Raw genomic sequence first — 14672 nt, forward strand, 5'->3', positions numbered from 1 at the left:
TACTTGAGATCAATAAAATATACTGTAAATGATTTTTAAATTTATGAATCTGTCCTTAATTTTATAATAGAAATGCGTGTTCTGAAGATGGCTTGGATATATAATAGATTTGAAAACAGTAAGCTTTCTCAAATCGAGGATGCCATTAAGTAATGACGTTATATCCCTGCATGTGTATCTTCCCACAACGTGTTATAAAAACGAAAAAAACTTGGAATTTCATTTTCTTAATCGGATCAAACAAAGAAGGTTTTTAAATATGAAGCAAAAATGCAAGGCATCCATTATTATGAAAAATGCCTAGTGACGGTAACTGGTCCTCAACCAGTAAAGAATTTTGATTTTTTTTTATTGTAAGAGATTGGTTAAAAAAAGGTTAACACAAAACCTTCCTTGCCCACATATTTAATTACAGAAAAGCCTTTAGAATCAAACTTACCTGAGATGGTGCTGGACCTTAAACATAAAAACACAATTTTAGAGCATAAAAAAACAGTCTTGTTAATCTTCAATATATTAATTTAGACAAGAGTGCACACGCTGAAATGTCTCGCCTGTTTTACTGAGCATTGATTTTATGTTGAAAGTCTTAAAGATAAAGGTTTTACTACAAATATAACATAAACTTAACAGATTCATAGATCCATGACAATGAGGTCAAGGTCAGATAAAAACTGTCACACAGACATGTACACATTACAATTATTTCATACACCAAATATAGTTGACCCATTGCTTATGGTAATTGAAAAACAGACCAAAACTCAAAAACTTAACGTTAACCAATGAACGATGAAAATGAGGTCAAGGACAGATGATACTGACTAGACAGACATGTACACCTTCCAATCATTCCATACACCAATTATAGTTGACCTATTGCTATTAGTATTTGAAGAACAGACCAAAACACAAAAACTTAACAATGGCTATTGAACCATGAAAATGAGGTCAAGGTCAGATGACACCAGCTAGACAGACATGTACACCTTACAATCATTCCATAAACCAAATATAGTTGACCTAATGCTTACAGTACTTGAAAAATTGACCAAACACAAAAAATTAAAATTGACCAATGAACCATGAAAATGAGGTCAAGGTCAGATGAAACCTGCCAATCTGACATGTACCCCTTACAATCATTCCATACACAACATATAGTTGACCTGCTGCTTGTAGTATCTGAGAAGCGGACCTTATCACGAAACTGTAACCTTGATCACTAATCCATGAATTGAGGTCGAGGTCAGGTTAACCCTGTCTGATGGACATGTAAATGTTGCAAGGAACCCATATATCGAATATAGTTAACCTATTACTCATAGTAAGTGAGAAATTCACATGACAAAAAAACTGTAATTTTTTTTCAAGCAGTCACTGAACCATGAAAATGAGGTCAAGGACAATGGGCATATGCCAAATAGTTTACGCCGCTGCCGTAGCATAGTAATATCTATGTCTCACATACTGCGAGACAAAAACTAAACAAGAGTGCACATGCTGAAATGTCATGACTGTTTTACTGATCAAATTTGATGTTGAAAGTCATGATTACAGGTAACACATAAACTTAACATCAATTAGGAGGTGAAGGTCAGATGAGCCATATCAGATAATTATTTACACCTTACAATCATTCGATACACAAAATAAAGTCGACCTATTGCTTACAGTATCTGAGAAATGGAATTTACCATGAAAACCTAATACTGAACAACAAACCCTGAAAATCAGATCAAGGACAGATGAAAACTGCCAGACAGCCATGTACAACTTTAAATCCTTCTGTATACCAAATAAAATTGACCCATTGCTTATAGTATCTGAGAAACAGATTTGACAAAGAAAAAACCTTGATCACTTATCCACGAAATGAACCCTGCCTGTGAGGTAAAGAACAAATAGCAATACCAGACGAAAACTTAGTAACATATGCATCTGTCTACAAGATATGAAGTATCCAGGTCTTTTACTTTCTATAAAGCTTTATCTTATGCAGATGTTGGATTAGCAGCCCTTTGTCTTGCATTCTGTAACAATTGTCATAAGCAAGACAAAAATATTAACTATCACATTGAACAATGTTCATAATCTTTTTTAGGAAGACATTATTTTTAACATATTTGTGTAGTTGAGTTGTTGTCTCAATGATGTATACTCCTTGTTCAATTTCTTTGTAATTATTGTAAACTTGCCTGTGTATGATAGCTAGTTTTTAAGCCCAAAGGTGTTAAATATGTGGTTCTATTCAGGTACCATGTGAGATAAAATTTTCAGCAGTTGCCCAGAGTCCATTGAGAAACAGCTTCTCAAGAGTAAAAATCTCAATTTTCAAACACTGAAAATCTGATGAAATTCAATTCTTGGAAACATGATAAAATAATTCTGTAGTGATTTTTTTATTGCATATCTTAATTGTGTTCCATACTTTGAGGCCCATTAGGGGGTTTTGAACTATAAATCATATTAAGTATTTTTATTCAATAAAAAAATACTTGTTTTTCTCTTCTAAAATACCTTAAGCTTGTTATTAAAGAGGGGCGTAAAGGGGGGGTATCTGCACGGAAGAATGCGAAATAAAATTGCCATTTCACTATGAATGAACAATTAAAAATTTCTTGCACGTTGATCTTTTTACCGATTTTACGAAACACGGTGAATAACGAACCTTTTTCACGGCTGCACGTGAAATAAAAATGGCAAAACACGTTGCACGAAAATAACCCTTTACCACCCTCATTAAAGTTAATCCTCATGTATATTCTCAGATTAATACATACCAGACTTGAATTCAATATTGTAACACAATGTATCCTTTTCTTGCCTGAAATATCAGGAAAAGATTTTAAATACATTATTTTTTATTTTATTTTACATATTCACACTCGACTGTTTAAATCCAGCTAACATAGATGAAACAAGACCAATACAGTGTCTGAACTTGTGTTGTAGCGTCGTGAATTAAAGAGCAGTCTTCAGCACTATAAAGAATGGAAATGTTTATGAATTTCATACAACCAATAACAATAAAATGTATAAATATCGTAGCTCCAATGAGTTAACAAAATTCTCAAGACAGTAATAATGGGTATATTTAGGCCACAAATACAGTGTGAATCTAGAAGGAAAACTATTTAGAGTTAAAGATGACACAAAGTAAGTACACTGTATATCATTCTTTGACAAAAATAACTCATTTTCACACAAGGGAAAACTGACAAAAAAATTGAAATCATTCCAAAATGTGAGGTGCACATTTTTTATCTGTGCACAATCCCTATGCAAGTCTAAATACTGTTGAAGACAAATGTTGGGAGTTCCAAATGACACAAACTAGGTACCTACTATATGTTTATATTGAAAGAAGGACAGATGGAGTCTAGTAATTACTTGATGTGATCTTGCCACTCCTGATGCAAATACATCGCTGTTTGCTCAAAAATGTAATGCCATTCTCTATGAAGGCCCCTTACTTATGGCCACAATTTTCAAACTGTTCATTGATAATTATATTCAACTATGTGATTTGTACTTTTCTTTTCAAACTAAGTAGTTTCCCCCTTTTTCAGAAATATCACCAATTTTCTGTTCACTACAAATAGCAAAAAGAAATTTTCATTAATGATATTTACCCTGACTCAATAACAGCAACACATTTTGTCAGATTTGTTGGGTTGGTAGACTGTATTTGTACTACAGCTTGTGATATGTTGGTGCCTGGTATAGGTGTAAGTGTCAAGTCTTTTGGTGGTACTTTAACTTTTACTTTTGTACTGAAACATAAAATAAAATCTTTCTACAGCAAAACAAACGTGCATAGAAATATCAATATCTGTCTTAGCTGAATATTGGACACCTATGTAACACATTTAGGCTGAGATTGAAGTATTTTTACTATAACAAGAGGCTCTCAAGAGCCTGAATCGCTCACATGTAATTTTTTCCTTAAATCTTTCATCAATGATTATTTTTGCTTTTCAATATATATTAATGAGTGGCTTAAAAATGCCATTTAAATGTTCTTTGTATCTGTCATATTTTCTTTAAAAGCAAAAAAATGCATTTTACCCCTATGTTCCATTTTAGCCATAGTGGCTATGTTTCTTGACGTACAAGGAAATAAAATACCAAATTTATACTAGATTCTCTGAAACTCATTCAGCCCAAGTTTGGCTGAAACAGATTCAGCAGTTTCAAAGGAAAAGATTTTTTAAAGTAAGCAAACTAGATGAACAAATTGTGAAAAATTGTCTTTATAGGGCAATAACTCCTTAAGGGGTCAATTGAAAATTTTAGTCATTAAACTTATTTGTAGATCTTACTTTGCTGAACATTTTTGCTGTTTACAGTTTATCTTAATCTATAATAATATTCAAGATAATAATTGAAAAATGCAAAATTTTCTTAAAATTATCAACAGCAATAACCTAAAAATCAGATACCCGATTTGGCTGATAATTTCAAGGCAGGTAGACATTGACCTAATGAATTCTTTAACTTCTGATCTGATTTGCTCTAAAGGCTTTAGTTTTTGAGATACAAGTCAAAAACTGCATTTTACCCTATGTTCTATTTTTAGCCATGGCGGCCATGTAATTTGACGAAACAGAAAATAAAACACAAACTTTATTCTAGATACCCTAAGGATCATTCAGCTTAAGTTTGGTTGGAATTGGTTCAGTAGTTTCAGAGAAGAAGATTTTTTAAAGTTAGAAAACATGATAACAAATTGTGTAAAATTGTCCTTAAAGGGCAATAACTCCTGAAGGGGTCAATTGACAATTTTGGTCGTGAAAATTATTTGTAGATCTTACTTTGCTGAACATTTTTGCTTTGTACAGTTTATCTTTATCTATAAAAATATTCAAGATAATAACCAAAAACTGCAAAATTTCCTTAAAATTACCAATTTAGTGGCAGCAACCCAACAATGGGTTGTTAGATTCATCTGAAAATTTTAAGCCTGATAGAACTGACCTAATGAACATTTATACTCTATGTCAGATTTGCTCTAAATGCTTTAGTTTTTGAGATATAAGCCAAAAACTGCATTTTATCGCTAAGTTCTATTTTTAGTCATGGCGGCCATGTTTTTGGAAGAAACAGTAAATAAAACACAAACTTTATTCTAGATACCCTAAGGATCATTCAGCTTAAGTTTGGTTGGAATTGGTTCAGTAGTTTCAGAGGAGAAGATGTTGGAAATAGTTTACACTGGACGGACGACGACGATGGACTAGAGGCTCTCAAGAGCCTGTGTCGCTCACCTGTATTTACTGATGCTTTGGAAATCATGTAAAATAAGGTTAAAATCATAATTAAAAGTATTAGATATTAGATATTATTATGATATCTAAGATAATAACAAAAAACTGCAAAATTTTTGTAAAATTACTAACTCAGGGGCAGCAACCCAACAACGGGTTGTCGGATTAGTCTGAAAATTTCAGGGCAGATAAATCTAAATCTGATGAACATTTTTGCCACCTGTCAGATTTGCTCTAAATGCTTTAGTTTCAGAGATATAAACCAAAAACTGCATTTTACCCCTATGTTCTATTTTTAACCAAGTCGGCCATGATGGTTGGAAGGCGGGGTCATCAGACAAATTTTTTAAACTAGATACCATAATAATGATTATGGCCAAGTATGGTTACATTTGTCTCAGTAGTTTCAGAGAAGAAGATTTTTGTAAAAGATTACAAAAATTTACAAAAAATTGTTAAAAATTGACTATTAAGGGCAATTACTCCTAAAGGGGTCGACTGACAATTTTGGTCATGACAACTTATTTGTAGATCTTACTTTGCTGAACATTATTGCTGTTTACAGTTTATCTCTATCTATAATAATATTCAAGATAATAACCAAAAACTGCAAAAATTTCCTTAAAATTACCAATTCAGGGGCAGCAACCCAACAACCGGTTGTCGGATTTGTCTGAAAATTTTAGAGCAGATAGATCTTGACCTGATAATTAGTTTTGCCCAAGTCAGATTTACTCTAAATGCTTTGGTTTCAGAGATATAAGCCAAAATCTACATTTTACCCCTATGTTCTATTTTTAGCCATGGCGGCCATCTTGGTTGGTTGGCGGGGTCAAAGGACACATTTTTAAACTAGATACCCTAATGATGATTGTGGCCAAGTTTGGTTAAATTTGGCCCAGTGGTTTCAGAGGAGAAGATTTTTGTAAAAAGCTAACTAAGACGGATTACGACGACGCTGACGACGGACGCCAAGTGATGAGAAAAGCTCACTTGGCCCTTCTGGCCAGGTGAGCTAAAAAAAGGATAATTTAGCTAGATAATTCAGGTTTTACTGTATATATTAGTCTAGACAGGAATAAAATATTTTCAATTTCAGAAAGGTGTAAGTGTATTTTCAGTGAAGACATGGTTTGTTTTCAGTTTGGATAAAGGGTAACTTTATTTTCAGTTAAGACAGGGATCATTTTTAGTTTGAATAATGGATCACTGTGGATGGAGGGTCACTATTTTTCAGTTTGGATAGAAAATCACTTTTGCTCAGTTTGGATATAAGGTCAATATATTTTCAGTATGGAAATGAGTAAATGTATTTTCAGCTTAAGCATGGGTCATGGTAGTTTTAAGAGGCTACAGCTTTTTCAGTTTAGTAAGGGGTCCCTGTTTTTCTATCTCACTCAAGACAGGGTCACTGTATGGTCAGTTGAGACAGGGGTAAATGTCTTTGAATTAAAATAGGGTCAAAGTATTTTCACTTTAGTCAGGGGTCAATGCAAGAGTCCAGAAATGTCATAATTCAAGACATGACCAATTCTACATGGTCCTTGTCCTTGACCAAAATGCAACATTTTTTTGGATTTAGATCAAGAATTTTTGAATGAAAATTTATGCTGATTGGACATAATTATCAAGGCCCTTCTGTCAGATATTGTGTTTTTCGTTACAAGTTACAAAATCTTGAATTCAATTCTTTTCTTGTAATAAAACATCCACTCAGTATTTTATGATAACCTACAGGGTCAACAACGAACTTGTTGATATCGGGTAAATGCTCGCTTGTCATGTTTACCTGTGTTAGACCTGACAGCAGAAAATATTGACCAAGTACAGACAATAGACTTTATTATGAAATAAAATTTCAGCAAAGGCTATCGATAATATAAATTAAAGCATTCTATACAATTTAGTTAAAAAAGAACTTGAGGTTCAGTGAAACATGCCCTTATAAAAATAAGGAGATGTGGTATGATTGCCAATGAGACAACTATCCACCAAAGTTCAAATGAAGTGGATTTAAGCAATTATAGGCATACCGTATAGTCAGCTACAGAAGGCCCCAACAAGAAAAATATGAAACAATTCAATTGAGAAAAGTAACGGCTTAATTTGTAACAAAACAATTTACGAAAAACAAATATGAAAGACATGAACAAATGACAACCTGACTTGGGACAGCCATTCATATTCAGTATGCATTTTGCATGCGTGCAAGTGTCCTCCGCTTTAAGTACAATTAAGATTAGACATTTTATGAGCATAAATATCAAGCCTAAAACGCTTCGATTTACCGCCATTTGATAGCCAGAAGAAAAGTCTGTATCATAAATCTCATTTCATTCAAAATTTATAATCAGCTTCAAAACTTCGGGTTTCCCCAAAATGAAAGCAGCATGATTAATTCCTAAGAAATTTGCAGTTATAAGTCATTAAAATCATTGTAGTTTTAGACTGCTACAATCCACATAGTCATCTTAAACACTTTTACAAAAAAAAGGTATGAAATTTTATGCAATTCATACAGCAAACCATTTATATTGTTGATGTTTGGTATGAATTTGACAGTTTGAAATGAATAAATTCCTACTTTCTAGTCCAAAACAAATGACTGAAATTGTGGGCAAAAATTTCCAGACCTTTGGTCACTGTATTTTCAGTTTGGACAGGGTTCACTTTTGTATGTTCAGTTTATAAAGGGTTCAATGTATTTTCAGTTAAGACAGGGTCAAAGTATTTTCAATTTAGACAAGGGTCATTATATTAACAGTTTTGTTCATTATTGACACATCTAATGTAAACAATTTTGTATTTGACATACATTTTCAGGTAAATATCCCATTATCATCTTTGATTATCAAGCTCATCACTACATACTTAAATATGGACATGTCTACTTTACAAGCTCAATTCTACAATCACCATAACATATATATGTTATTCACCATAACATATATATGTTATTTCTTTATTCTTATTGGTGTAACATACATAGACCTACACTTGAATACAGCACTGACCTCATGTCTGGGTAAGCTGTCACTCCTGGGACTCAATATTTTCATTTCAAGCACATATAATTATTATAACCAGAATTCACTATATTGATAAATTATATTGCTGATGTAACAAATACTTAGTATATCTAAAAGTTACCTTTGTCCACCATTACTGTTCACAGCTACTGGTATCCCACATGGCTGTCTGGTATAACAAACAATCTTTTTCGGTTTGACTGTGTCCACAAAACCAGGCTGTCAAACATTATAAATATCATTTTTATAAGTTTTTATGTATTATTATTACCTAAAACACTGTTGAGGAGTTAGGCAGACAAAAAGTACACAGTATGCTCACAATAGGACAAAAATAAATAAGTTCATAAATAATTTGCTAAAACACTGAGATGCAAAAACAAATCCACATTATTCCAATAAAGTTTGAAAGTTTCACATCCATCCTGTTCATTCAGGTTTAAAGCTTTCAATGTATTTGACCTAAGCTTGGACTTGTAAAAGCTTCTATAAAACAAAAGTTTTATGGTATATTTTATTATTATTTAAACCTACCTTTCCACTCACAGTATGTCCTGTGATTAAATTCTTTGTATCTGAAAATATACTTTTTACAGAAGCATGTAATATAAAGCTAAGTTTTCTAAGAGATTTAACACAAAAAATCTGCTTTCTTCTAAATTAAACGACAAAATGTATGTTTTAAAACTTTCCATACTATTTGATGGCTTCTTTTCAGCTCACATGATATGTGGTATGTTCTTATGATAGAAGGCACACAAGGTAGATATTGTACCACATGGGTCCAATTATTAAGGTCTTTTAATAAATATTGACAGTTTTGGTGTAGAATATGATGTCAGTAGGCCATAATACAGCAATATTTGAGAGGAAGGTCCCATGCAGCTGTTGTTTATATATTATCTTTATTTCATGTTTAAATTGTGTTATCCTTCAAGACAATTAGAAATTTCAAGGACAAGAGAAGTCAAATGACACAAACGTTTATCATAAGTTACTTAATTATCTGATATTATGCGATAGTCTATACAAACCTTGATCACATGTTTTTCCTGTTGTTCCTATGTGACATTTACATTCAACATCATCATCCACTGTTGAGACACAATCCCCTGTATGGCACATTGCAGTGTGACATGGATTTGCATCGTTTAATGATGGATCAATTTTGAAACATCTCAGTTCTCCATCACTGCAATTTAAAGTAATGGTTTGTTTAACAAATAAACTGTTTGTAGCACAAAAAGTTTGGAGCTGAAATTGGTTATGCTTTGGATGTGGGTTGAAGTCCAAAGTTGTAATACAGCCAAAATTGAAAAAAAAAAAATAGTTGTATTATTTTGCTGAATGGTCTTCTGCAAACTGCCTTACCAAGACCTGTATTCCTTACAAAGCTTAGTATTTTTGTCGACCACTTGTTCACTTCAGCCAACTGACTATGTAGGCTTCTACAAGCTACAAAAACCACCATCCCTGAGTCCTGCAGGTCATTTACATTAGCTTACTTAAATTAAATCAGTAAGCATCAATAACAAGGTATAGTAATATTTACTTATCTTTGCAAATAAAGGAAAATCAGACATTTCCTAACATTCTGCATAGTAAGAAAAAAAAAGACCTTAAACAGAACAAATAAATGGAGAATTGGTTCATGGGACACAGATGATGCCCCCGTTTACATATAACGTTATAAAGGGTCATAACTAGAGAACTATAAAAGTGACGCTACCCAAATTCTAACTCGATCAGTGTTTTAAGGTAAAAAGCATTATGTATAAGTTTCATAACATTTGGTTGAGGCAAACAGAACGAAAAATTCAGCAATTTTTCAATTTATAAAGGGGCATAACTCTTGGATTTGTACTGACATGAGCAACACGAAGGGCACCACATGTGGAGCAGGATCTATTTGTACTGAAATGAACAACACGAAGGGCACCACATGTGGAGCAGGATCTGCCTACCCTTCCGAAGCACCCGAGATCAACCCCTTTTTTTGGTGTGGTTCATGTTGCTCAGTCTTTAGTTTTCTATGTTGTGTTTTGTGTACTTTTGTTTGTTTGTTTTTTTCTTTTTCCCCATGGTGTTGTCAGTTTATTTTCGACTTGTGAGTTTGAATGTCCCTTTTGTATCCCTCGCCTCTCTTTTTCTAGAACACTAACAGTGATGCCACCAAAATTCAAACTTGATCTGTGTTTTGTGCTAATAAGCATTGTGTATTAGTTCATAACATTTGGTTGAGGCAAACTAAAGTTAGAGAAGGGAACTAATTTTGGGACGTACAGACGGACAAGGATAACACTTATGCCCCCTTCAACAAAGCATAAAGTCAAGACAACAATTGAAAAGGTTCATGATTTGGGATCTAAGATTAAATAAGAATATAGAACCTAGGAAAAGATTTTTTCCTTTGGGTTTCCAACAGGCTGTCTTGACTTAAATCTGCCATTGTAGGTATATAGACAAAACATATGTCTCAAATAGGCCAGAGTATAAGCAGTAAATGGAACAAGAAATGATTGTAACAGGATGCTGTTACGAAGTCTCCCAAACGAAGCTCCCATAATTCGTAATTCCCATGATCGCCTGACATTGAGCAAAGTCCAGTGAAAATTGGTTTGGTCCAGTAAAGTTATATGCATTAGTGATGCCTGGGGACTAACCCTGTATATCATTCAAATCATCTTGGCATGACAAACCAGAATATATATGGTTTAGGGGTGGGGATCTCGACCATTTACAAGATATAAGAACTTTCTCAAATGGCAGGGGGTTGGGATGACCCCAGGGGACTAACCCTGTATATCATTCAAACCATCTTAGCATGACAAACCAGAATATATATGGTTTAGGGGTGGGGATCTCGACCATTTACAAGATATTAGAACTTTCTCAAATGGCAGGGGGTCAGGATGACCCCTGGGGACTAACCCTGTATATCATTCAAACCATCTTAGCATGACAAACAAGAATATATATGGTCAAGGGGTGGGGATCTTGACCACTTACAAGATATTAGAACTTTCTTAAATGGCATAGGGTGGGGGTGACCCCTGGGTACTAACCCTGTATTTCATTTGATTTGCTTTATCATGACAAACCAGAATAAATATGGTTTAGGGGTGGGGATCTCGACCATTTACAAGATATTAGAACTTTCTCAAATGGCAGGGGGTCGGGATGACCCCTGGGGACTAACCCTGTATATCATTCAAACCATCTTAGCATGACAAACCAGAATATATATGGTTTAGGGGTGGGGATCTTGACCACTTACAAGGTATTAGAACTTTCTTAAATGGCATGGGGTGGGGAGGACCCTTGGGGACTAACCCTGTATTTCATTTCATGTGCTTTATCATGAAAAACCAGAATATATATGGTTTAGGGGTGGGGATCTCGACCATTTACAAGATATTAGAACTTTCTCAAAAGGCAGGGGGTCGGAATGACCCCTGTGGACTAACCCTGTATATCATTCAAACCATCTTATCATGAAAAACCAGAATATATATGGTTTAGGGGTTGGGATCTCGACCATTTACATGATATTAGAACTTTCTCAAATGGCAGGGGGTCGGGATGACCCCTGGGGACTAACCCTGTATATCATTCAAACCATCTTAGCATGACAAACCAGAATATATATGGTTTAGGGGTGGGGATCTTGACCACTTACAAGGTATTAGAACTTTCTTAAATGGCATGGGGTGGGGGTGACCCCTGGGGACTAACCCTGTATTTCATTTAATGTGCTTTATCATGACAAACCAGAATATATATGGTTTAGGGGTGGGGATCTCGACCATTTACAAGATATTAGAACTTTCTCAAATGGCAGGGGGTCGGAATGACCCCTGGGGACTAACCCTGTATATCATTCAAACCATCTTAGCATGACAAACCAGAATATATATGGTTTAGGGGTGGGGATCTCGACCATTTACAAGATATTAGAACTTTCTCAAATGGCAGGGGGTCGGGATGACCCCTGGGGATTAACCCTGTATGTCATTCAAACCATCTTAGCATGACAAACCAGAATATATATGGTTTAGGGGTGGGGATCTCGACCATTTACAAGATATTAGAACTTTCTCAAATGGCAGGGGGTCGGGATGACCCCTGGGGACTAACCCTGTATATCATTCAAACCATCTTAGCATGACAAACCAGAATATATATGGTTTAGGGGTGGGGATCTTGACCACTTACAAGGTATTAGAACTTTCTTAAATAGCAGGGGGCGGGGGTGACCCCTGGGGACTAACCCTGTATTTCATTTAATGGGTTTTATCATTTAGAACATTTTCAATTAAAAAGATTGTGTCTATCACAAACGGTTTTCAATTTATAATCATTTGAAAATTTAAAAAAATAAAACCCCATAGGGTTCTATAGTAAAACCCTCTTTTGTTTTTGCCCCTCAAAGTACCCCTTTATAAACCCCATTGCACAAACAAAACCCTGATTGCACCACTAGACATGTTAGTCTAACATACTGTGAAACCCTAAGTTAATCTGACAAGCGGTTTTGGAGAACGGGTGCGGACAAGTTCAAATTTAAAAGCGGCGGAAGAGGAAGAGGAAGAAGAATAATAATAATAATAAGAACTGAGCAAAAACAATAAGTCTTCCCAAACTTCGTTTGGGAGACTTAATAATCATTTATAAACGTTTGCCTATTTATCATTCTCTTCTTTGGAGCTGACACATGAAGTCTGAATTTCACCCTCAGTAATAATACGTCTATGTAAAAATCTGTTTATCTGAATAATCATGAGTCCATATTATAAGAATATAAAGAAAGCTTACCTATTATTAGCTCCCTTAGCTCTGACACACACTTTCTGACTCTTAGCTCCAGTTGTAGGTTTGTAAACAATATCTGTCTCACAGACTCCAACATCATCAGGAGAAGATGGAGAAACAACATATGCACCTCCAGGTATAATTTCTCCAACAGCAGGCACACTAAAACAGAAAGCAGAATATCAGATATGTTACCATGCAAATATTTAAAATACCAATCATTACTTCTATACTTTATCAATGAATCTTACGAAACCAATGTTTCATTTGATAAAGGAGAGGATAAAATTTGGGAGATTTGTTTGCCAGAAAATCAAATTGTCTCTGTTTGCAAATCAAAGTTGAATCTATGTACTTTGTACTTATATAAACATTGTAACTTTGTTTGAAATATACCATTTTCATTGATGTAAAGCAGAACCGTTTCCCCATAGATATTCCCACATGAAGTGTATTTAGTGTTTATACTCATTCACTTAACAAAAAAAATATTTTTGGTCAATGTTTCTTCTCTGTGTTACTTTAGCCAAAATTCTACTGAAATAAGATTATTTTTGCTAAAAATGTTAAAATCTCCTTAAAGATATCACTTGAATGACATCACAGTTAATTTGTAATTTATATTTTCTGGAAGGCATTCTTCCTTAACTTAAAACAAAGTAATTTGTACCAATAATGGTTTCAAACATTTTTTATTTTCAGTAAGTTACAGGGTAGAAAAATCCAAAAATTTACCTTATACTTTTGTGCTGTTTCTGTTCTTACCATCTTGGTTACCACCTGTTACCCAGATATTCAAGTCCTGGAGTCAGTTTCACAAAAAAAATTGTGACTAAGATTGATTGTAAGTATACTGAATTGTTCATGACTTACGATCAATCTTAATCATAAGTTTTTTTGTGAAACCGATTCCTGAGGTACTTTGGATAAAAAGTTTTAGTAATCTGTTGTTTAAACTTACAGTATATGTCACATTTATAGGTTAACCATGACACTTTTGTAGTCAATAGTTTTCATTACTTGAAGCATTAAATAAACCTCAAACTTGTATGAAATTAAATATTTGCATCCTCAAAATTCAGATATTAGAATATGCCACATACCATCTGCCATTTTTAGGTCGTTGATACAAAATCAGATGACATGTAGTTGTTGGTTTACACACAACTGTTGAATCAGGTGGTAATGATGGGCTTTCAAAATGACCATTAGCCTGTAAAACAATAAAAGAACAGAGTTCCAATGTCCCCCTCGTTGCACATATTTCATCTATCCAAGGATCAAGGGCAATAACTAAAAATAAAACACTTTTTTTGTTCTTTAAACTGTTGATAATATCTTAGCTTCAGAGCAAATTTAATGTGATTTCCAATATAATTAATATTTCAAAGGGGCATAACTCGTAAAAAATATTTGATCAGCACTTATTTTCAAAACCGTCAAAGACATTGCTGATATAAACCTATGACATAAATTTCATATAATTCTGGCAAAAATTGTACACATGAGAGTGCTAACGATGCAATTTTCCCTATATTTAATATTTCCAAGGGGCATAACT

The 14672-nt window shown here is 34.0% G+C and overlaps 1 long non-coding RNA gene across 1 annotated transcript; it reads right to left on the bottom strand.

Moving 5' to 3' along the window:
- Positions 1-8420: 8420 nt before the first annotated feature.
- LOC127737681 (uncharacterized) lies at positions 8421-13267 on the bottom strand. The gene is made up of 4 exons (XR_007999756.1): positions 13115-13267; positions 9334-9491; positions 8834-8874; positions 8421-8518 (listed from the first exon to the last, which is right to left on the bottom strand). It is a non-coding gene; the product is annotated as an uncharacterized LOC127737681 (long non-coding RNA).
- Positions 13268-14672: the final 1405 nt, after the last annotated feature.

This window comes from Mytilus californianus, unplaced genomic scaffold, assembly GCF_021869535.1.
Source record: "Mytilus californianus isolate M0D057914Y unplaced genomic scaffold, xbMytCali1.0.p SCAF_4, whole genome shotgun sequence".
NCBI lineage: Eukaryota > Metazoa > Mollusca > Bivalvia > Mytilida > Mytilidae > Mytilus > Mytilus californianus.